At 46.1% G+C, this 23,835-nt stretch overlaps 1 protein-coding gene across 8 annotated transcripts in view; it reads right to left on the bottom strand.

Annotated features, from left to right (window-relative positions):
* Znf644 (zinc finger protein 644) overlaps positions 1-22,941 on the bottom strand; it is a 138,386-nt gene extending 115,445 nt beyond the window's left edge. For 3 of the 8 annotated variants that reach the window (XR_007833345.1, XM_051170798.1, XM_051170795.1), the window contains exon 1: positions 22,794-22,941. The gene's annotated coding sequence lies outside the window, so the exon portion shown is untranslated. Of the gene's footprint in view, positions 1-22,267; positions 22,287-22,442; positions 22,715-22,793 lie in introns of those variants that run through there. The other 5 variants (XM_051170801.1, XM_051170799.1, XM_051170796.1 and 2 more) reach the window with 5 other exon arrangements.
* Positions 22,942-23,835: the final 894 nt, after the last annotated feature.

Here is a 23,835-nt window from a genome sequence, read left to right on the forward strand (position 1 = left end):
ATCTCCGTAAGTTCAAGGCCGGCCTGGTCTACAAAGCTAGTCCAGAACAGCCAAAGCTATACAGAGAAACCCTGTCTCGAAAAATAAAAAATAAAAAAATAAAAATAAAAAAGAAGCAATACCTAAAAAATTAGTGATATATATTTATAATTTTAATAAAATTAGCATGTAATTAGCAAGTACATAGGTAAAAAAAATTCAAAGCAGAACGTCATGTATTTGCATAACCATATCTATAGTCACATTATCCACAATATTCATACTATGGAGGCAACTCAATGGTCCACTAATGGATAAATGAATAATGATTATATATTATTAGCCAGGCTTAGTAGTGCACGTCTTTAACCCCAGCACTCAGGAGGCAGAGGCAGGAGGATCGCCAGCCTGGTCTACAAAGCTACACAGAGAAACCTTGTCTCGAGGAAAAAAAAAAAAAGATTATATATTACTACATATAATGAAATAATGTAGAATCTTCGAAGTTACGTACACAAGTTGTATATAAGAACATGGGTGAGACTTGGGAGCATCATGCTAACTGAAACATGACAATTAGAAGCGTTAATGCCCTATGACTCTGCTCCTGTAAAATATCTAGTAAAAACCACAGGAACAGAAAGATGGCTCTCAAAATCCAAGTGGAGAATGGACACACACACACAGAATCACAACTTTGTGGGCACAGAATTTCAGTTCTCTAGTACTGAACAGTTGAAGAGACCTGCTCCTGAGGTACCTAACCTTAGCAAACTGTACCCAGGAACAGGCAGGATGTGGTTGCCTTAGTGTTCGCTCTATGTCCCTGGCGCTGGAGCCATGGCTCAGGAGTTAAGAGCGCTTGTTCTTGCAGAGGACCCAGGTTTGGTTCCCAGCACCAACATGGTGGCTCACAACCACATGTAAATCTAGTTCCAGCGGATTAAACACCCTCTTCTGGTCTCCTTGGGAGCCAAATACACACACGGTGCACAGACATCCATACAGGCAAAATACTCACACGCAGAATAAGTAAATCTTTAAGAAGAAAGCTGGGACAGAATACATGCAATGCCCTTCGCCTGAACAGCCTGAGGACTCCCCACTCCACCCCCAAAATAGCAGCCCCACAGTCTTGAGGGGTGCCTAAAGGGAAACAAATGAGGCAGCCATGCAATGCCTGAGGAGACAGAGCTGCAGGCACAGAGCACAGACCCAGAGAACGTGGTCTCCAGCAAGGCCAAAACCACACAACTCAGGGCAAAGTATGAAAGAACTGAAGAGTCAGAACAGCTGTGTCTAGCCACCAGATAGTACGGTGCCATGAGATGGTTAGATGGAACCTATCAAGCCTGAAAGTCATCCCGAAAGAAGAGAAGACCGCCCTCGACTCAAAAAGAACCAAAAACCATACTTATTCCCCCAGACACAACAGAAAATATCGTAATTTACCTAACGCTCAGTACAAAAGGGAATCCTGATTCAGGAGAAAAAGAAAATAATACTAAATTGCAGGCTGTTTAAAAAAACAGAATAAAAGGGGGAGTGAGAAAGAGAAGGGAAGAATTTCAGAGACTCACAGGGCACATACCTTGGAGGGCACTCAGCACTCAGCTGGCACCAGGTATTAAGTCACCAACAGGTCAGACAATAGAGGAGGATGTGCCTAAGCCAAATGCTAATACACATCACTTCATGAAAGACACTTGAACACCATGTATTTTAGAGACTTGCAGGGTCTAGAAACCAGCCCTCCATGAACATAAAACAAAGGACAAATAAGTGTGTGCTTTATCGCCTCTTAGTACACTTTCAATAACAAAACAACCCTATTACAAAATAGACAGAAGATCTGAAGTTGTTGTTATTTCGCTCGTGAATGACCAAGTGTATGGAAAGACACGTGCTATCCTTTGCCGCTAGCTGGTGAGACATCACTGCACTACACAACTGCAAGAGCAATCATGCTGAATGTCGGTGAAGTCAAGGGCTCAATTTCAAAATACCTATGCTCTTTGAAAAGCTCCATGCAAAAGAACTCTGATTTTACTTAATAATGAAAGTTATTAAAAATCTGAGCATGCAAACTATCCCATAAATGACAAATGCAGTCAGTGAGCTCCTGGACACAGGAGAAGCCCAACAGGAAAGAATGACTGCAATGGGACATAAGAATTACCCTGAAGGCAAAGGGCATGCTCGTTAGCATCACACAGCGACAACTTCATGGGTGTCTAAAGCTAGCAAATCTATTCAAGCTAAATGTTAAATGTATGATTTGACAGTTATTTCTCCAAACTTAAAACAGTCACAACATGCCAAATTTTGATTTAAGGAAACTCCAATTTCAAATAAGGAAGTTAAAATGGTAATAAATTAACTAAAAAGGATACTGTAATTGACAACCAAAAGGGTGAAATGCCAATGAGTTCTCTCTCATAATTTGTAACACAACTAGTAGAGATTGCATTTCAGTATATAAATAATGCTTCCAAAATCTAACATTTTATTAAATAAACATAGTGTAATCATCTGTGCTATTAAATGGACAACATAAAATTCCTGTTAAAGTGCAATAAAAATTAACCTACTTTTTCATAATTTATTTATTTTTAGAGCATTATTGGTGTTTTACCTGTATGTGTGTCTGTGTGAGGGTGTCAGAGCCCCTGGAATTGGAGTTGCAGACAGTTTGAGCTATTGTGGGTGCTGGGATTTGAACCTGGGACCTCTAGAAGAGCAGCCAGTGCTCACTGTGGCTGAGCCATCTCTCCAGCCCCAAGTAACCTACTTTTACAGCTGAATCAAAGCACAATTCAGGAGCTGAAGAGAAAGCTCATCAATTAAAAAGACTGGGCTGGGCTCCCCAGAGACTCCGCTACCTGGAACTGACCGGAACATCCCCTTTAAGGACTAGCTCTCCATGCTACTAGGAAGCACCAGGCAAGCTTCCAGAGGAGGCAGATAACAACAGCCACACACAGCCACGATGCCAATGAACCATGTCACCAACCAGCAGGGTACAGTAACACTAAGGGTGCAGTAAAGGCTCGCGCACCTTGGCAGTGACCAACAACTCTCTAATAGAACTTAAGACCCACTCAACAAGAGGGAAACATGCCTAGTAGTGGCACTAGCCAGCTACAGTGCTAGTGAACTCAGTTGCTCAGCTGCAGTGCTAGTGAACTCAGTTACTCAGCTACAGTGCTAGTGAACTCAGTTACTACTCAGCTGCAGTGCTAGTGAACTCAGTTACTACTCAGCTGCAGTGCTAGTGAACTGAGTTACTGGAGGGGAGTCTACAGTCACTGACTTGTTAAGCCAGTATAACCACTAGGTATTTGCAAATCTTTCTCCTTACTCTCACAGGTAAGTGTGGTCCTCGCCCCTCATCACAGAAACTTGACTCTGCAACAGAGACCACTACAGAAATCACAACCAATCGCAGTGTAGAGCTGTGGAGTCAGGACCTAGCGGATCCATCGACCAAACATCCTGTGCGTAAGGCCTAGGGAACACTTCAGAAGAGGGGACAGAAAAACTTTAAGGGCCAGAGGACCAGGGAGTTTACTGAGGTTGTGTCTACTGGTAACATCAGAAGCTACATCCATAAGTCTCACCAACATGGCCGCCAGAATGTGAGCTGACCCAGGATGACACGCACGGGCATGGCAAAGTGGGCGGAGAAAGCCCAACTCTACAAAAAGAACTATAGGCAACTGAGGAGAGCTGGGCCAGGAGAGGCGACCTGCCTGAAGGAAGCACACCATTGGTTGTCCAACAGCAAACGGCCAACCCTGGATATACAGACAGTAGCAGCATACAGAGTGAATAAATTGTATTCAGGAATATATGTGTGCATAATATGTATGCAATAACAATTAGTGAAATAGGGAAATCACGAATTACAACAGGGAAGGGAATACATGAGGGTTTGATGGGAGGAAAGGAAGGGAGAAATATAATTACAGTCTTAAAAATAAGGTTTAAAAAAAGACTGGCTACTCTTCCAAAGGACCTGGTTTCTATTTCAGTCACCCACCTACATGGCAACTCAGAGCCATTTGTAACTCTAGTCCGGGGGGTGGGGGGGTCCAATGCCCTCTTGTGGCCCCCAAGGGTACTGCATGCAGAATACACAGACATACAGGCAAGCAAAACACACATACACATGCACATACAAATGAAATAAAGTAACAACATGAATACAAAACCCAGCCTGTATTGTGTATCACACAATCATCCATCAAGATGCCGTCAATGAAGCCCACAAGCGGTGTCTTTTCTCCAACTGCAACAGTTCTTGAACTGACCTTGCAGTGTCACAGGACACACTATGTCTTCTTTTCAGAACCCTGCTGCTACCACTGAAACACTTGACTGAAATCTGGCAGATGTCTCAGCTGTCTCCCCTAATCCCAAACAAGGTACAGCCAAGAAACTCCCTGAATCACAAGAGAAAAGCTAGTCAGAAGCCACAGAGCCAGTTGCCTTCCTGGCCTGCTGCTAAATGCAGACTCATGAGCAAGCCTCGGCCAAGGCCAGAAGCCCTGCCAGGCTGGCTCATACACCCGCTCTGCTAGCTCACAATTCAATTTTCTTAGCCACCAAGTTACTTTACAGTCACACCTGATTTAAGCCTCTTTATTGTAGCATAGCCTCTATACAAGGATGACATGCAAATTGTAAAACTTTCCTATTTAAAAAAAAAAACATACACTGCCAGATATAAGAAATCTGAATAGACCTACCAGAAAAAGGCTCAGCTGAGTTGTCTAGTGAAGTCTACATGTACTCCAAATGTCTGAAGAATTACAATCACTTTTCAAACTTTCAAAGAACTAGAACATTCCTTAATCTCTCAGGAAAAGACTAGTCACATAACAAAAGCAGACAACTACTAAGGGAATTCCAAATACCCCTGACAGATCTAAGTCACAACAGCTCACTCTACAAGCACCCCTAATTAAAAAACTGAAATCTAAAGCTCCTAAATACAAAACTTTTGGGGCATCTGATAGCCTACTGGTAAATTCCACTTAAATATTTAGAACACAAAAAATCTCTAAAATATGCATAAGCTCTGGTTCCAGGGTCTCAAGAGAAGGCTCAGGAGATGAAAACACTTCTGCTCTCCCAGAAGACCAAAGTTCAATCTCCAACATTCGTAGTGTGTGGCTCACAACCATCTCTAATTCCAGCTGTAGGAGTACCTAAGGTGTGCACACACACTTTTAAAAAAAAAATTAAGTTCTGGTTCCAAGCATTCCAGGGTTCTGTTTTCCCCAAGGACCTAACACGTGGGCCTGGTCGTCCGCCCGCTCCTGGTTCCCCTTCAGACACTGCAGCCCTGGCTCTCCCGCCACCACCACTTCAGGAACTCTGTGTCCCACATAGCATGGGCTCATCCCTCTCAGTAACTCTTATTTAACACATGCCTTTCTGTAACTTGAGGCACACTGCATCTCAAGTAAACACTCTAACTAGGTTTTGCCTTTTATACTGCTCCACACTTAACTAGAGTGCAAAATGAGTAACCTAGAACTATCCATCGGAATTCTGAAAGACGACCCTATCATCAATTACTTTCCAATGCTGACCATAGTTCTTGATATGTGCAGTAATGACCTCCCCTTTATTTCTGGTGTCTAACACTTCAACACCGTCACGCTTTCAACACCATGTGAGCACTCTGTAAGGCCATGTGTCTTCCTGGGGAGGGGGAGGGACGAAGCCTTGGGCATGCCAGGCAAGCGTTCTATCCCTGAACCCGGCCCCGCTCTGCCCAGGCCCTGTCTCTGTACTTTTGAGAACTGTCTTGCTATACGACCCAAGTTGAACTTGAGCTACTGGATTTTCCAGCGTATAGACAGCCCCCACCGACTTTAACTTTTCCAGTTAAAACATAGTTTGGAATATACTTGCTTTATAAGACTTCCAACACACATCCCGTGTTGCAGGCTCAGGCTGCAAACTCTATTATTTTAACTGGAGAAGTTAAAGTTCGGGTCGTCTTATACACCAGAAAATACGCAGTTCCACGAAGCAGGCCTCTGATTTGCCGTCCTGCCTCCTCGAACCCTTGTTATGTAAAACTCAACTCTCGCTCAATCACTTATTTGTCTCATTTCCTTAGTCAGTAATTGTTTTTCCCATGTTGAACCTCCAAATGTGTTGAATTTATTTTTCCCACTGTATCCCTTTTTACCCTTTATGAAAAATTGTATTGTCCAAGCTTCTATTAACATTCTGAACTCCCAACTCTTCTTTTAAACATTGAGTGTTCTGAACATTATAGCCTATTATTTCATATTCTAAATTTCTGTGGTTCATATTTTCTAAATGCTGCCTTTTTATAGATTTCCAAAGACATTGTTAACCCTTTTTGGCTTTCTTACAGTGTTTCTACTTCCTCCTCTGTCATTTTGGGCTTATTCTCAAACATTTGGTGCTCCTTACTTTTTAAAAAGTTGCTTAGAAGGCTGGCGTGACAGCTCAGCACTGTCTGCTCTTCCAGAGGTCCTGAGTTCAATTCCGCACAACCACATGGTGGCTCACAGCCATCTATACTGGGATCTGATGCCCTCTTCTGTATAGGCAAGTAGAGCACTCATACACACAAATCTTTTTTTTTTAAGTTGCTTAGAAAGAAACTGTGGGTAGGTGCCACTACAGCGCCGTCAAGCTGAGTCACGTGCATGGGTCTTCTGTCATCAGCTGAGTTACGTACATGGGTCTTCTGTCATCAGCTGAGTTACGTACATGGGTCTTCTGTCATCAGCTGAGTTACGTACATGGGTCTTCTGTCATCAGCTGAGTTACGTACATGGGTCTTCTGTCATCAGCTGAGTTACGTACATGGGTCTTCTGTCATCAGCTGAGTTACGTGCATGGGTCTTCTGTCATCAGCTGAGTTACGTACATGGGTCTTCTGTCATCAGCTGAGTTACGTACATGGGTCTTCTGTCATCAGCTGAGTTACGCGCATGCGTCTTCTGTCATCAGTTGAGTTACGTACATGGGTCTTCTGTCATCAGCTGAGTCACGCGCATGCGTCTTCTGTCATCAGTTGAGTTACGTACAGGGGTCTTCTGTCATCAGCTGAGTTACGTACATGGGTCTTCTGTCATCAGCTGAGTCACGCGCATGCGTCTTCTGTCATCAGTTGAGTTACGTACATGGGTCTTCTGTCATCAGCTGAGTTACGTGCATGGGTCTTCTGTCATCAGCTGAGTCACGCGCATGGGTCTTCTGTCATCAGTTGAGTTACGTACATGGGTCTTCTGTCATCAGCTGAGTCACGCGCATGGGTCTTCTGTCATCAGTTGAGTTACGCACATGGGTCTTCTGTCATCAGCTGAGTTATGCGCATGGGTCTTCTGTCATCAGCTGAGTCACGCGCATGGGTCTTCTGTCATCAGCTGAGTCACGCACATGGGTCTTCTGTCATCAGCTGAGTCACGCGCATGGGTCTTCTGTCATCAGCTGAGTCACGCGCATGGGTCTTATGTCATCAGCTGAGTCACGCGCATGGGTCTTCTGTCATCAGCTGAGTCACGCGCATGGGTCTTCTGTCATCAGCTGAGTCACGCGCATGGGTCTTCTGTCATCAGCTGAGTCACGCGCATGGGTCTTCTGTCATCAGCTGAGTCATGTACATGGGTCTTCTGTCATCAGCTGAGTCACGCGCATGGGTCTTCTGTCATCAGTTGAGTTACGTACAGGGGTCTTCTGTCATCAGCTGAGTTACATGCATGGGTCTTCTGTCATCAGCTGAGTCACGCGCATGGGTCTTCTGTCATCAGTTGAGTTACGTACAGGGGTCTTCTGTCATCAGCTGAGTTACGCGAATGGGTCTTCTGTCATCAGCTGAGTTACATACATGGGTCTTCTGTCATCAGCTGAGTCACGCGCATGGGTCTTCTGTCATCAGTTGAGTTACGTACAGGGGTCTTCTGTCATCAGCTGAGTTACGTGCATGGGTCTTCTGTCATCAGCTGAGTCACGCGCATGGGTCTTCTGTCATCAGTTGAGTTACGTACATGGGCCTTCTGTCATCAGCTGAGTTATGCGCATGGGTCTTCTGTCATCAGCTGAGTTACGTACATGGGGTACATGGGTCTTCTGTCATCAGCTGAGTTACGTACATGGGTCTTCTGTCATCAGCTGAGTTATGCACACGGGTCTTCTGTCATCAGCTGAGTCACTCGCATGGGTCTTCTGTCATCAGCTGAGTTACGTGCACGGGTCTTCTGTCATCAGCTGAGTTACGAGCATGGGTCTTCTGTCATCAGCTGAGTTATGTGCATGGGTCTTCTGTCATCAGCTGAGTTACGCGAATGGGTCTTCTGTCATCAGCTGAGTTACATACATGGGTCTTCTGTCATCAGCTGAGTCACGCGCATGGGTCTTCTGTCATCAGTTGAGTTACGTACAGGGGTCTTCTGTCATCAGCTGAGTTACGTGCATGGGTCTTCTGTCATCAGCTGAGTCACGCGCATGGGTCTTCTGTCATCAGTTGAGTTACGTACATGGGCCTTCTGTCATCAGCTGAGTTATGCGCATGGGTCTTCTGTCATCAGCTGAGTTACGTACATGGGGTACATGGGTCTTCTGTCATCAGCTGAGTTACGTACATGGGTCTTCTGTCATCAGCTGAGTCACTCGCATGGGTCTTCTGTCATCAGCTGAGTTACGTGCACGGGTCTTCTGTCATCAGCTGAGTTACGAGCATGGGTCTTCTGTCATCAGCTGAGTTATGTGCATGGGTCTTCTGTCATCAGCTGAGTTACGCGCATGGGTCTTCTGTCATCAGCTGAGTTACGCGCATGGGTCTTCTGTCATCAGCTGAGTCACGCGCATGGGTCTTCTGTCATCAGCTGAGTCACGCGCATGGGTCTTCTGTCATCAGCTGAGTTACGCGCATGGGTCTTATGTCATCAGCGAGTTACGTACATGGGGTACATGGGTCTTCTGTCATCAGCTGAGTCACGCGCATGGGTCTTCTGTCATCAGCTGAGTTACATACATGGGTCTTCTGTCATCAGCTGAGTCACGCGCATGGGTCTTCTGTCATCAGCTGAGTTACGCGCATGGGTCTTCTGTCATCAGCTGAGTCACGCGCATGGGTCTTCTGTCATCAGCTGAGTCACGAGCATGGGTCTTCTGTCATCAGCTGAGTCACGCGCATGGGTCTTCTGTCATCAGCTGAGTCACGCGCATGGGTCTTCTGTCATCAGCTGAGTTACGTACATGGGTCTTCTGTCATCAGCTGAGTTACGTACATGGGTCTTCTGTCATCAGCTGAGTTACGCGCATGGGTCTTCTGTCATCAGCTGAGTCACGCGCATGGGTCTTCTGTCATCAGCTGAGTCACGCGCAGGGGTCTTCTGTCATCAGCTGAGTTACGTGCATGGGTCTTCTGTCATCAGCTGAGTCACGAGCATGGGTCTTCTGTCATCAGCTGAGTCACGCGCATGGGTCTTCTGTCATCAGCTTGAGTTTTGTGTTTCTTTTCTCACATCAGCTTGCTGTAAAAGGATCAATTTTCCAGTCTTGCGTCTGGAAGTTTAGGTCCACAACAAGCAGCCTACTTGTTCTCGTGTGCACAGATCTCAGTGTAAGAAAAGAAATGCGAAGCTAAAAGATCCCATGATTTACAGATTATTACCAAAAGCGGAAGCCACCGATTCACAACCCATTGTAGCCCCTCCACTGAGTGTTAGCAGATTTTCCTGCAAAGTCAAGTCACGACTTGTTGCCAGGTTTGACTTTGGTCTCACTCTCTTCATCCTCTATTTCACCTATAGGGGGACGCTGGTAATAAATGGCTCTTTAATCTACCATGCTCAAATAAAGGGTAATCTTACATTTCAAGTTCGAGCAAGGCAAAGAGGCGTCTCAGTAGTTACTCTAGTTACTGTATTAGAGTAAAACAACATGACCTATAGATTTTTTTCTCTTGTATAAAAATTAAAGCCCTCAGTTGGGAGTGGTAGCGCACGCCTGTGATCCCAGCACTCAGGGAGGCAGAAGCAGGCGGATCCCTGTGAATTAGATGCCAGTCTGGTCTACAGAGCTAGTTCAAGACAGCCAAGGCTACACAGAGAAACCTTGTCTCAGGAAAAAAAAAAAAATTTAAACCCTCAACTGTTTCATTCACAATCCAACCATGACAGTATAACTTTCTTGGATTTTAATGTGCTTTTGTTTAGTTGGTTGGTTTTTTGAGAAAGGTCTCTTTTTTCGGGGGGGAGGGGATTGTTTTGTTTTGTTTTGTTTTTTGAGAAAGGGTTTCTCTGTGTAGCCTTGGCTGTCCTGGACTCGCTTTGTAGACCAGGCTGGCCTCGAACTCACAGCGATCCACCTGCCTCTGCCTCCCCAGTGCTGGGATTAAAGGTGTGCGCCACCACACCCGGCGAGAAAGGTTTCTCTGTAGCCCTGTCCCAGAACTTACTTTGTGGACCAGGCTAGTCTCAAGTGTTCTTACACCAAACTTAACCAAAACTCAAGTTAGAGTCTTTTATGGAAAAAGAGGTATGTATCTCAGGATTTGTAACTCAGATGTAAACGCTATCAACTCACTAAACTGTTGAATAGCAGAGGGCAGTAACCCTGCTCCACCCTGATATGGCACATGGGTGTGTACAGGACCGTGTGAGCGCATGTGCTCAGACGCCTGTCTGCCTATGGAGGTCAGAGACGTCCCGGAACTTGTCACCTCAGCCACACTGACCTGTGAGGGGGCGCCACAGATCCCCCCTCCTCAGCCTTCCTCCCCTCATCCCACTCCGCCCCCACGAGGAGTAACCTGAGGTCACAGATACACAAATCTGTCCTCAGCTCTTACAAACTCAAGCTCTCACACGTGTGTGCTGCCCGCTGAGCTGTTGCTCTAGCACCCAGCGCTTCCGCTTTTAGCTCTGCACTGCAGGATGAGGAGTCCCAGCATTTCATATTTCATAGTGTCCTTTTTTTTCCCCCTTAACAAAGTCCATCTTCTGCTCACTGTGCCCTTGGAGCAGAGACAAGGAGACCCCTGAGTGCAGGTCAGCTTCATCTAAGCTTACTTGACAGTTCCGTCTGAGGGCAACACTCTGAACACCTGTCTCAGAACAGCAGCATCACTTCCGCTCCGCTTGGCACTTCCTCCCCACCAATACTTAGCTCCACCTGACCCTTCCTTTCAGTCGCTTTCCCAAGCAAACCCCAGCTGCAGTTTTTCCCACTTCCTCATGGAATTCTGGTCAAAGATCAGTAAGAGCTTTCACTTCAGATTTCCGAGGCAAACTTCCGAACGGTCAAGCTCATGCTGTGATCTCACCACGTTCGTTTGCGTTACCTTTGCTTTAACACTGAGCTCCTGCATCTACAGCTCCCACCACAAGGATTCTCTCTCAACAGCCATTTCTCCTGGTAATAGCGGCTCTGCTTTTCCACCAGTTTATCTAGTCATAGCACGTCTTCAAATTTAGGCAGAACATTATTTTACAAAGCAGCTTTACTAAATAACCCACTCGCATCATTCATCTGATTTTATGCCAGCCCACTATATACTTAAGTGGCCTCCAAGTCGTAGGAGCATTCCCAAGAGACACTAAACTGTACAAGCAAGCCAGGCAAAGCAAGGGCAGGGCAACTTTAGCACGGATGTATTTTCTGCTTTTGTTAATTAGTTCAGGGTTTTTGTTTTTTGTTTTTTTGTTTGTTTCGAGACAGGGTTTCTCTGTGTAGCCTTGGCTGTCCTGGACTCGCTTTGTAGAGCAGGCTGGCCTCGAACTCACAACGATCCGCCTGCCTCTGCCTCCCGAGTGCTGGCATTGAAGGCGTGTGCCACCACCGCCCAGCATTATTTCAGGTTTTAAACAAACAGTTCAGGGATTTACCCTAGAGAACATTACTTTTTAGTCTGGCTTTCCACCTTGCTTGGATTTTTTTTTTAAAGTATAGCAGAGACTGACAGTTCTACCTGATGTAAACAAAGCTTTTAAACACATTGCATATGACAACTCACCATGTATCGCTCCAGGTTCAGAAACACGTGGCCAGGAGGCTTCACCTGCAAGCCATATTACTTTTACTGGTAATTGTAATTTTCAACTCTACAGTGTTCACAAATGTACATTTAGTCTGCCTGGCTCCTTCCCTGATTTCTCTGTGGGTCTCCTGCCTGCTGTCAGGCTCATGGACAATCCAAAATGTGACAAACTTCAGTTTCAAGTAGAAAAATGGAGCATATCACATACTGCAGTGAAAAGTATTTTTGCAGATTCTTTAAATAAGAAATTTCAAAAAGCTTAATAGACACAAAAGAAAGTGTGCATGCAATCACAGAAACAAGACGTTTCTGAAAACAAAATCAATTTTATCAAAACCAAATTCACAAATGGTTACCGAACAACATGGTAACAAAGGCACACACGCTCTTCGGGCTTCCTACACAGGCTGCGTCCCGGAGCCTCAGCAGCCTCTAACTACCGTGTCAGTTCCTAAGTCCAGGACAAAAAAAGCAGGAGCCCACCTTTTATAAAATCTTAACATTTTGAAGTCACAACATGTACTTTTTTCAATGTCTAACCTCAGCCCTAGTCAAGTACCCTAAGGCAATCCAGCAGATAGTTAGCCACCTCTAGAGACTGACTATATAAATTCTCAGGAGAAGCAATATTTCAGCACATTTATTCAAAAACAAAAAACAGTATGTTCACACGAAGTACACGTTTTCATTCTTTAGCTCACACACATTCCTCATCTAAATGTTAATAATCAGGTGTTTTTCGGCAATTTCTACAGAACATCCATTCTTCAAAACTAGGTATAATAAAACATAAAGCTACACATTTTCTTTACTATACACTTTTACAATTCTAAGTCCTCTAAACCTTGGGGAAAAGCTAGGTCTCTGCACTGCACCACTTAACACCCAACTGTAACAAGGCCGCCAGTGGGCAGCATGAGGGAGTAACAGTGATACAATTGTCGTTTCCAACTTAAGATTTTAAAAATTCATTTAAAATTTACTTACAGTAAAAATCATGATCGGGGCACGAGCAACGGCTCAGCGGTTAAGAGCACTGTCTGCTCTTCTAGAGGTCCTGAGTTCAATTCCCAGCAACCACATGGTGGCTCACAACCACCTATGAGATCTTGGTGCCCTCTGCTGGCCTGCAGGCGAAACATACGTATGTATACATAATAAATCTTTTTTGAAAAAATCATGATCAACAATTATATTTCTCCATTTCTTTATTCTCTCTGTAGAGATGAGGGGTAGGGAAGAGGGCTGAGGCAGGCACGAGTAGCCCGGGCTGGCCTCACTAACCTTGTAGCCAGAAGATGACCTCTAGCTCCCAGTCATTGGCCCCACCTTCCACATGCTGGGCTACTAGGCCGACATCACCTCTGGTCAGCCAGCATCGCACTTTCAGTTGGTAAGGCCTCCCTTTCTGGGTTAACTACTCAGGTTCATGTGCAACAGCCCACAGGGTAACACGCCGGCTACTCATAGGTTAACAGAAGCCTTGAGAGGTGGATGCGTGAAAGACTCCAAAAGGCATCCATGCAAGGGGACCGTTGACATACTTCTTGTACATACACGTAAGTAATACTATGATGAGAAGACAGTTGTCACCTAGGAAGGCAATACAAATCTCTATATTCCAAGTAAACTCCCAGGTCAGACTCTAAGCACTAACGGTCCCAGCAATAAAAATCGGGAATCCTCCCCAGTCTTGGCATGAGCCGCAGTGTGTAGGGGCGGGGCTGTGGTCATCATACCAACTATCACGTGACCCACCTCTAAATCCATACAACGGCAAACAAAGACACAAGGCTCATTAACTTTTCCCATCCTTGGAAAAATATAGGTATGCCATCAACAAATCCAGAAAAAAACCCGAGGTAATAAGAGGTCAAAACACCGGCTACATATGTCTGACAGGGAATTAATACAAGGCAACACAGAATACCGTTTTCAGTGTAGAAAATGTTCTTTATTATTTTTTGAAATACAAAGTTTCAATGCGTAGTCTAGGCTAGCCTTGAACCCACAGAGATATGCCTGCCTTTAGAGGAATGCTGGAATTGGGGGGGGGGGAGGGAGGGGTTGTGAAGACTGTATGAGTGTGTGCTCAGTGTGTGTGTATGTGCCATGTGAGTGCCCTACTCACAGAGTCCAGAAGGGGGCACAGTGCCCTGGAGCCTGTGTGTGTCCATGTGCCATGTGACTGCAGTACCCACAGAGCCCAGAGAAGGGCATAGTCCCCTGGAGCCTAAGTCAGACAGCTGTGCACCTCCTGATGTGGGCTCTGGGAACTGAACTCATGTCCTCTGGAAGAACAGCAAGCGATTTCAATCACAGAGCCACCTCCCACCCCCACCCCAAAATGTTCATTATCATGATCTAGATTCTAGGAAAAAGTTACCTGCGTACACTCTTTGGTACTTAACAGATCAGTATTACGTCTGTGTTGAGCTTTGCCTACACACAGCATTTAAAAACAAGTCACTAACAATTCCTCAACATTCACTCTTCCTGATGACTCACCATCACACTGCAAACAAACAATATCCTCCTATAGGGAAACTCTTGGAAGAGCCGTGAGCCTTTGGTATTTTTTTTTTCCAGCATTTTTCTTACTCTGCATGGTATTAATTTTCCTAACCCTGTTCAATATTCATAAAGTACTAATAAATCACGCACATACACACCCACTACACGATTATTAGGGCTGTGTTTCTGTATCTCTCACATCCCAGCCCCAAGTTCCAGTCCGTCATTTGCGCTCAATGAATATCTGATTTAAGTTCCATCAAATTTTTAAAGGAATACTGTCCTCAGGCATTTCTTTTTCTCAACCACCATTTAATTAAATTTTAACTATATACTCTCTCCAAAATCCTAAAAAGGCTTTTTTCCGTTTTGTTTTGGTTTTGGTGTTTTGGTTTTTTGAGACAGGGTTTTTCTGTGTAGCCTTTGTAGACCAGGCTGGGCTTGAACTCACAGCGATCTGCCTGCCTCTGCCTCCCAAGTGCTGGGATTAAAGGCGTGCGCCACCACACCAAGCTCTAAAAATGCCTTTCTATACCTGCACTGTCTAATTCAGTTACTGTATATGTCTAGTCTAAACTGAACTAAGTGCTTCATGTCTGGAGTAGCATGGGATTTTAAAGATTCGATACAGACAATGAATGTAAATGTTTCAGTTATGTTATATTAAAATGAGTGTTTTAGATATAGAGGGGTGGTGGTGCACGCCTTTATCCCAGCACTCTGGTAGGCAGAGGCAGGAGGATCTCTGTGAGCCAGAGGCCAGCCTGGTGTACAAAGTGATTCCAGGACAGCCAAAGTGATTCAAAAAACCGGAAAGGAGAAGGAAGAAAAGAAAAAGCAGCTTCAAGTTAGGCCAACATCGTGGTACCAATGTCCAGCTACTGAGACAAAGAGCCTTTATACAACGGCCAGGACTAACATGAGCAAGAAGATACTACTTAAAATAATAGGAGGCAGAAAATGCCTTTTATACTGCTGAGTTTTGAACCAAGAGATAAGAACTGTACAAGAGGGTAAAACAGACACAGGAAGCCAAGAAGACAAAGTAAAAAGGTCTCATCTCTAGGATCAAGCTCACACCTGGTGATCACTTGACTATAATGCTTTAAGTCTGAGGTATTTCCTCGTATGTAAAATGGAAACATATGCCTTGTTAGCATTATAGAAATGCATAATAGACAATTTATATTAATGCCATTACTACATTACAGTGCTAGGATCAGGGGCAACCTTTCAAGCAAGCAATGATGCAAGCCTGTATTCCCAGCACTTGGAAGATAGCAGGAAGATCAAGATCACCCTCAGCCATATAATGTGTTGGACTACATAAGACTATACTCGCTGGGTGCTGCGGCACTCATCTATAATCCCAGCACTTGGGAGACAGAGGCAGGCGGGTCTTTGTGAGTTCAAGGCCAGCCTGGTCTACAAAGTAAGTCCAGGACAGCCAACACAAGGAAAAGCAAAAACAAACAAAAAACCATGTCTTTAAAAAAAAAAAAAAAAAAAAAAGGGAGGGGTGACTTTGCCATATTTTTTTAACTTGCTGAAAACAACTTTTAAACATAAATGAAACATAGTATTTCGTGTTTACCTATCTCCTTGTGTGAAATAAAATTTACTAGCTTATACAATTTTGTTTTGCTTAAGAATTTGTGCTTGTGTTAGGGGAAAGAGCAGAATATTAAAGAGGGGAAAATAACATTATATCAAATATATGCATGTGGACACACAGGAAAAAAAGGGGAAACGGGCAAAGAAAATGCTCTATTCAGCGAAATTAAAAGTCCTAGAAAGAGCAGAATATTAAAGAGGGGAAAATAACATTATATCAAATATATGCATGTGGACACACAGGAAAAAAAGGGGAAACGGGCAAAGAAAATGTTCTATTCAGAGAAATTAAAAGTCCTAAAAGATTTTTCCACCTCACCTGTTTGCTCATTTGTTTTAGGGGTGCTGTTATACGCCTGTCTAGAGACAAGAGCTCTGTGTCATGTCCCCAACAGCTTTCCACCTTTACTTTTTGAGTCAGGGTCTCTCACTGAACCTAAAACTCAAGATCAATGAAAGAATGACTAAAGAAACTGTGGTACACTTACATAATGGAACACTATTCAGCTATCAAAAACAAGGAAATCTTGAAATTTGTGGGCAAATGGATGGAACTAGAAAAGACCATCCTGAGTGAGGTGATCCAGTCCCAGAAAGACACGCATGGTAAATACTCAGTTATAAGCAGATATTAGCCAAGCATAGAAGTCCTCTGAGAAACTCCACCCAGTGGGAGTTACAGTCAGATAACTGGGACTTGTAGCTGGACCTTGGGAGGAGAGCTGAAAGCCATGTGGAAGAGATGGGGTGGGGGGAGAGGGAGGCGGGGACCTAGGGGGGTCAGGAGGTCCACAGGGAGACCTCTAAGGCCAGTGCATCTGGACAGAGGGGGCCTGCTCAAACTGATGCCCCCGCCAAGGGCAATGCATGCAGAGAGCCTGGACCGCTGCTGAGATGTAGCTGGTGGGCAGCTCCTGCTCCATGTGTGTGGGGCAGCCCTGGGAGCACACAGAGGAAGGGGCTGCAGGCTACCCTGATGAGACCTGACAGACTGTGGTCAATCAGTGGGGGAGGCCCCCCATCAGAGGTCTAGGGGAGGGGATAGAGCAGAAGAGAGAAGGAGGGTGGGAACCCGAAGATAAGAGCGAGGGGATAACAGTAGGGATGTACTGTGAATAAATTACATAAAAATAAATACAAAACTCAAGCTCCATAGCTTCAGGGATTCTACCTTTACCAGCCTGGTATGCAGTTGGCTCACAGACACAGTCCTCAGCTGGCTCGCACATCACAGTCTAGCGCAGGGACCCTCACTCTTACCTAGGTAAGAGCTTGAATATAAAACGTATTACATCCAATACACATATCCAACTCCCCCTCTTCTCTCCTCTAATGGTCACGGCCACATGATCAAAGTTATAAAAGACAGCAGTGCTCTCAGGGAGCTGTAAACAGGGCACAGAGACCTCAGGGCGCTGTAAGGAGGGCGCTGACAGGCACTCACTGCCAAGCACATCTGCCTATCCTCTTTCAGTCATCAAGCGATGTACAGTCACTCTTAACCTGGTCACAGGCATTACTCTATATCCAAAGGCACAGTTTTATCTGCCCTAACATTCTTTGTAGCATTTTCATTTTGTAGATACAGCCTAAAACGAGACATTTACAAAAGCCAACAATTATTAAACTACTACTGGTGAAAATTTTGAGTCATTGTAGGAGCAGACAATGACAATAACTACTATTTATTAGACAACACTTACTCAGAATTATAGGCCAGAGAGCTACCTTTACAGCAAGTCTAGACCGCCAAGATGGTGGTGGTGTTTAATCCACGTACTGCTCACATTGCTAAATTTGAATACTGCCAGTTTCACCTGACGGCTCACATTTCTACCTTATCTCTTCTTGCCTCAGCTGTGACTCTGCATGCAAGCTAACACACACACTGTAGCCGATATACACAAGCCAACACACACTCTGTAGCCGCAGGACTAACAACGTCATCCGTCCAAGTCCAACAAGGTCTCCTCTACCGTCATCAACCATTTGCAAACAGAGAGACACCCTCTCCAGGTAGCAGCAGTCTGAAAGTACCAATTACCTCCAATACTGCTGGGAGGTTGACTTTTAAACACACATAGGTGTGTGTGCTTGCAAATAAAGGACACCATGGAGGAAGATTAAGATAGTAGCCTTTAAAAAAATAGAAGTAAGAGCCGGGCGTGCTCGTGCACGTCTTCAATCCCAGCACTCGGGAGGCAGAGGCAGGTGGATCACTGTGAGTTCGAGGCCAGCCTGGTCTACAAAGCAAGTCCAAGACAGTCAAGGCTACACAGAGAGACCCTGTCTCGGAGGACAAAGAGAAAAGGAAGTAACTGAGGAAGGAGTGGCATCATACACCCTGAGTCCCGGGCAGAGGCTGGCGATCTCTGAGTTCTGGCCAGCCTGGTTCACATACTGAGTTACAGGACAGACAGTCTATGCAGAGAACAAAAACAGAACAAAAAATCTCATCAGTAACTGACAGAACACAGGCCAGCATGTTTGGTAAACGGTACTTTTAACCCCAAGACCCTCCCACCTTAGGTGTCTCTGATGTTGTACACTAAATAATGGTGTGTATATGTGCTAAGAACAGCGTAGTACATAAGATCTGTACGTACCACTCTAGTTAGCTTCAGCTCCACCACAAGCTAAACTAAGAGAATTAAGTTCCAGGGGATAAACCTCTTATCTATAAATTTACTTACAAACCTAAAGGATTCCCTACAGATAAGGCAAGTCTGTCAAAGACGAGCAGAGAAGCAGTTTCAAGACAAGGGAGCCTTGACCCGGCCTCCCTGCGCGGCCTCCCTCCCTGCCCGGCCTCCCTCCCTGCCCGGCCTCCCTCCCTGCCCGGCCTCCCTCCCTGCCCAGCCTCAAGAAAGCCATTTTTCCTCCTGAAATCTCAGCATTTCTTCTGCAGAGTTACAGCTGGCTACCTCACAGGACTTCTTTTTCTAATTAATATCACTCAACTGGGAGAGGATACTGGGGGGAGGGGAAGACACTGGAGGGGCCAAGAGTCATATCTACCTATGACCCACATAGGCCCCCAATTGATAATCTGCCTTAGCTACAACAGTGAGAGGATTACTAGTGTGGGCTTCCAAGCCTGACAAGTCTCTAATCTCAAGAGCTCCTCCACTGAAAAACACAGAAGCATGCATACCTCATAATCACCCAAGAAGCCCAGGTTAAGTTCGCACAAGCACCCTCACAGGTCTACTTTGGAGAGCTGAGAAAAACCAAGGAGTGGATACCCTGAACCCTTCAGAAACAAGGAAACACGCTTTCGCACAGACACTATTCCCTAATGAGAAGCCCAACTGAATGTGGTGTTCTTCGGTCTAGATCTTTATGAGGTGCTGCTTGTTTGCGTAAGAGAGAAGAGAGATACTTTGGCCAACCAGCAGGGTGAGCTAGTGCCAGAATCAGTCATTCTCAAAACCTGTACAACTCAACGGCATAAACAGCACTATTAAAAGCAGCCATCTCCTAACCAACCTTCATCACAAACAGCACCTGCTGTATACAAAACACATCTCTACACCAGATAAATGCAGGAAAACGTTAAGACCTCGTGAATAGCCAAGTTACAAACGCCACCGTTCACTCCCATGCTTGGTTTTGTAAAAGGACTGCTAAGAACTCAGCGTGCCCTGCGACGCAGACTGCATGGCGTGATAAGCGGCTTCCACACTTCCTGCGTGCCAAGTCCTTCCCTGGGTGGCTGGTTACTCTTAGCAGACAGCACTTCTCCTCCCAGAAAAGTCACACTGGAAAGAGTGCACATTATTAATCCTACACAATTAACGGCGTCCTTGGCATGACAGACACTCCACCATTTTGTCTCTCAGGAGTTTTTCTTTAGTCCTTTTGCCACCCTAACTCTCCTAGAACTTCAACAAACTAAAAAACCTGGAAAGCATTTAAGGCACGCAGGTGACACTCACTTTATAATTACAAAGACCTCAAAGTAACCCTAATAATCACAAAACTGTGTCTAATTCTATCTACTCAGGGTTGCACATTACCAACTAGCCTTTCAACCCTTTTTGAAAGAAATCAGTACTTCTAAAAGCATGTTAAATAGCCAATACAAGTCTCCCAGGCAGCACTGTGACCTCCCTCCGCAGGTGACTTTACCGTTTACTGCGTTTCCTAAGACATGTAGCAGCAGCCGCTGGGTTTAAGGTCATTTTAAACTGTAGCCTGAGGGGCGTATTTATGTATCCAACCAAACATCAAACTCAAAGGCGCTAGCATAGTTTTCAACACCTATTTTGCCTCTTAGCCTTTTCTAGCAATAATGACAGTTATCTAGAACTTTCCCATATTACTTATCAAGCACATGTGTTTTGTTTTTAATTTTTACATTTCTGTATCAAGTCTGCTTTGGGGGAAAAAAATCTCAAAATTCATACATAAGCAACATTGCTAAAAAATTATGTAATATTAAACTTCCTGTCACAGGTCTCACTAATGACACTATTTAATTAATGAGTAAAATCAGTAATACCCTTTGTTTTAAAAACAACTGCCAGCTGCTAACAGAACTAGGAACAGAACAGGATAGGGGTTGAGAGACCATCTTCCGTTATACCACTAAGTTGCTCACACTCAATACACTGCGAAGAGAATGGGTAACAAGCTCTTTCAGCAATCTTGCTTTGTAAAGCTGTATGATCCATACAGTTAGCATGCCTCCTGCCTGCTTAGACAAAACTGTATGATCCATACAGTTAGCATGCCTCCTGCCTGCTTAGACAAAACTGCTCTGTATGTGAAAGACAATAGGGAAATACATACCTAGAAAGAAACATGGAAAACTAAAGGTTTAAATAATGTTTTAGAGTTCATAGTTAATAATCTAAGTGTGTTGCAATATTCCTTCATTTAATTATATTAATGGCAAATACAAGGCCACCAGCTCTTTTGAAATTCACACTTCAGTGTTAGTTATTTGCTATACAATGCATGGTTGTAAACGCAGTATGGAGTGTTTCAAACTTACAGCTGTATTTCTAACAGCAATATGCAAACCACGGCATTAGTACCTGTCAGGCATTCGGCTTTCATCAAAGTAACCGTCTACACTGAGTTATAACCTCACTATGGAGTCTCATTTCTTTTCTTACCAAACCTACCTGAAATACAGCATTCCTGCATCAAGGTCCCTAGACACTTACACATGGCACTGAAGCAGCTTTCCTTGCTTTGGGGAACTTTTGTTGTTTACTTTCTGGAAAACTTTCCTTCGTGGGACCAAAATTAACTAAACTACGACTCGACAAAGACAAGCCTAACACATTCCCCCACATGCAGTACGCTTGGCACCAATCAGAACTGGACAGAACAGAAGATGGTGTTTCGATATGGCTTTGGAAATTAGCTTATACACAGAACAAGACCATCATTTTGGGGGCCCCAAGGCGTGGGTATCCCTCCTCGCTGAATTTATCACATAAAATCTGGAATCTAATATAAAGGTTCTATAACACCTATGTTTAAGTCAGCATCACTTAAAACAGTTGAGGAAAACTTTTCCATTAAGGTCGCTACACCATGGATGGATCCCAACACGAGAGTCGTCTGTGGAAGTCTTGCAACAAGAAACCACCTAAGTTTCCAAGGACGGGGAAGGGTCTGGGGCAACTCATCTTCGCGCTCTTGGGAGAAATGGATGGAGCACACCTGTTTTCCTCTGGCAGAGATTAAGCTCCCAGGGACACAAAGGCCAGGGAATCAGACCTGGAGAGGCAAAAAGCTTTAGCTGGATACCAACCAAGCCCCTGGCAACCCAAACACTTCGAGTGATTTTTCTTTTTTGCTTTTTTTTTTTTTTTTTTTTTTTTTTTCCCTCTTTTTCCTAGCCTCTTGGAGTTACTTCCCAGGCACTTAGCGGCGCAAGACGTTGCAGATCAGTGGGGAGAAGGGGAAGGCTATGTGGTCTAGTCCCAAAGTCAGGGGAGGGGTGTGGACAGTTACCGCCGCCGGAGCTCCAGGCCGGGACGGACTGCTGCTCAGACCAGCCCCGTTACTCAGGGCATTACAATGGCGACCGCGGGGCTCCCCCCCCCCCCCGACCCCACCCTCACGACCTCCGGATCTCGGCCCCCTTCACCCCCTACCGCTCACTGGCTGCTGCGCTGCATGTGACTAAACAAAACCCCCCAAGTCCGGAGCCCGGCTCAGCCCCTTTGTGTCCGCCACCGGATCCGCTGCCGCCGCCGCCGCCGGAGCGGAAAGGGTCCCCCCCTCCTCCCGCCCGTCCGCCGCCGAGTCCCGCCCCGCGGCGGCCGCCGCCGCTCACCTAAGGTTCCGCGGCCCCCCGCGGCCGCCGCCTCCCGGACCCCGCGGCCCGGGCTCCTTGTGCAGCAGCAGCAACTCCGCCTCCTCGGCAGCCGCCGCCGCCATCTTAGCCTGTGCGGCAAAACGCGTCCTTTTGGATGGTTGCGAGCCAGCCTAGGGCGTAGCTTTCCCCGGGCCCGAGCGCCGCGGGCCGGGTCCCCCCCGCAACTTCTTCCGCCACCCTCAAGTCCTGCCACCGCCTCAGCCCGGGGGTGGGGGGGGGACACGCGCGGAACCCAGCCGCGGGTGGGGGGAGAGGGGGCGCGGGGAACCCTCGGCGCCGCCGACGGGAAGAAGACCCCCCGAAACTCACAGTTTGGTGCCGTGTGCGTCAAACCGGGGCGACGTTGGGAGCGCGCGGCGTCCCCGCGTCACACGCCGCTCTGTACGCTACTCGGCTCCCGCGGCCCCCTCCGCTCCCCGCTTCTCGCCTCCGGCCGCGGTTCCCACGGCGCAGGCGCGCGGCTTTCCCGCCTCTTGCCCGGGCCCGCGGGCCGCCCGGGGAGAGGCCAGCGTGGAGCGGAGCGCCCGTGCCGTCGGGCTTGCCCGAGCCCCGGTGCCCGGTGAGGCCCGCGGCGGGGGGTAGGGGTGGGAGGCGGCGGCAGGAAACACTGCACCGCTGTTCTCGGGTGCCAAGGGGGGAAAAAAAAAAAAAACCAAACAAGGTCACCTCCCCCCAGCGGTGACCTAATCAACTCCCAAAGAGGTTCCCGCCCCAATGTTGTAGGCACGCTCCAAATATGGTGGCGGCCAAAACTCTGCAAGACCCACGAGCTAGGAATGCCTAGGCCCTTTGAAGGTGGAATGGACGCCGTCTTCGGTGTCTGCAGTCACCGGTTGGCCAAAACCCCGTGTCTTTTCCTACGACGGCCCTAACCGTGGAGTGCTGGCAGAGAAAGGCCAGTGGAAGGTGCCCAGTAGCCAGCCTAAGGATCAGGTGTGGCGAATCAATTACCCAGTCTAAGCGCCCTGAAAGAAGCCCAGGATTTGAGCTACTTTGGACGCTGCGTTGTGGGAGATGCCACTCTGTTGTCCAAAATTGGAGTCACACAAACGTGTTGAGATGGTGGTTAGCTCTTCAGGAAGTCAGCAGGTCCCCCGGAGGGTCTTCTAAATCTCCCTTTTAACAAGCACTGAGCCATTAGGCTTCTGAGGGACGAACAGCACTAATTAGAGGCATTCACTTTGCTTTTGAACTGAGCCAACAAGTTCCTAACCTGTTGAAGGTGAACTCAACGTTATAGACTGCTCTGTGAGGCCTGCCTTACTAAACTGTTTAAAAGTTTTTATTAAGCAGTAATCGCGAATTGTGCACCTCCAAACCTTCAAGATATTTTTGGCATTCGCGGGGATGC

The sequence above is a fragment of the Acomys russatus genome, chromosome 28 (assembly GCF_903995435.1).
Source record: "Acomys russatus chromosome 28, mAcoRus1.1, whole genome shotgun sequence".
NCBI classification, from domain to species: domain Eukaryota; kingdom Metazoa; phylum Chordata; class Mammalia; order Rodentia; family Muridae; genus Acomys; species Acomys russatus.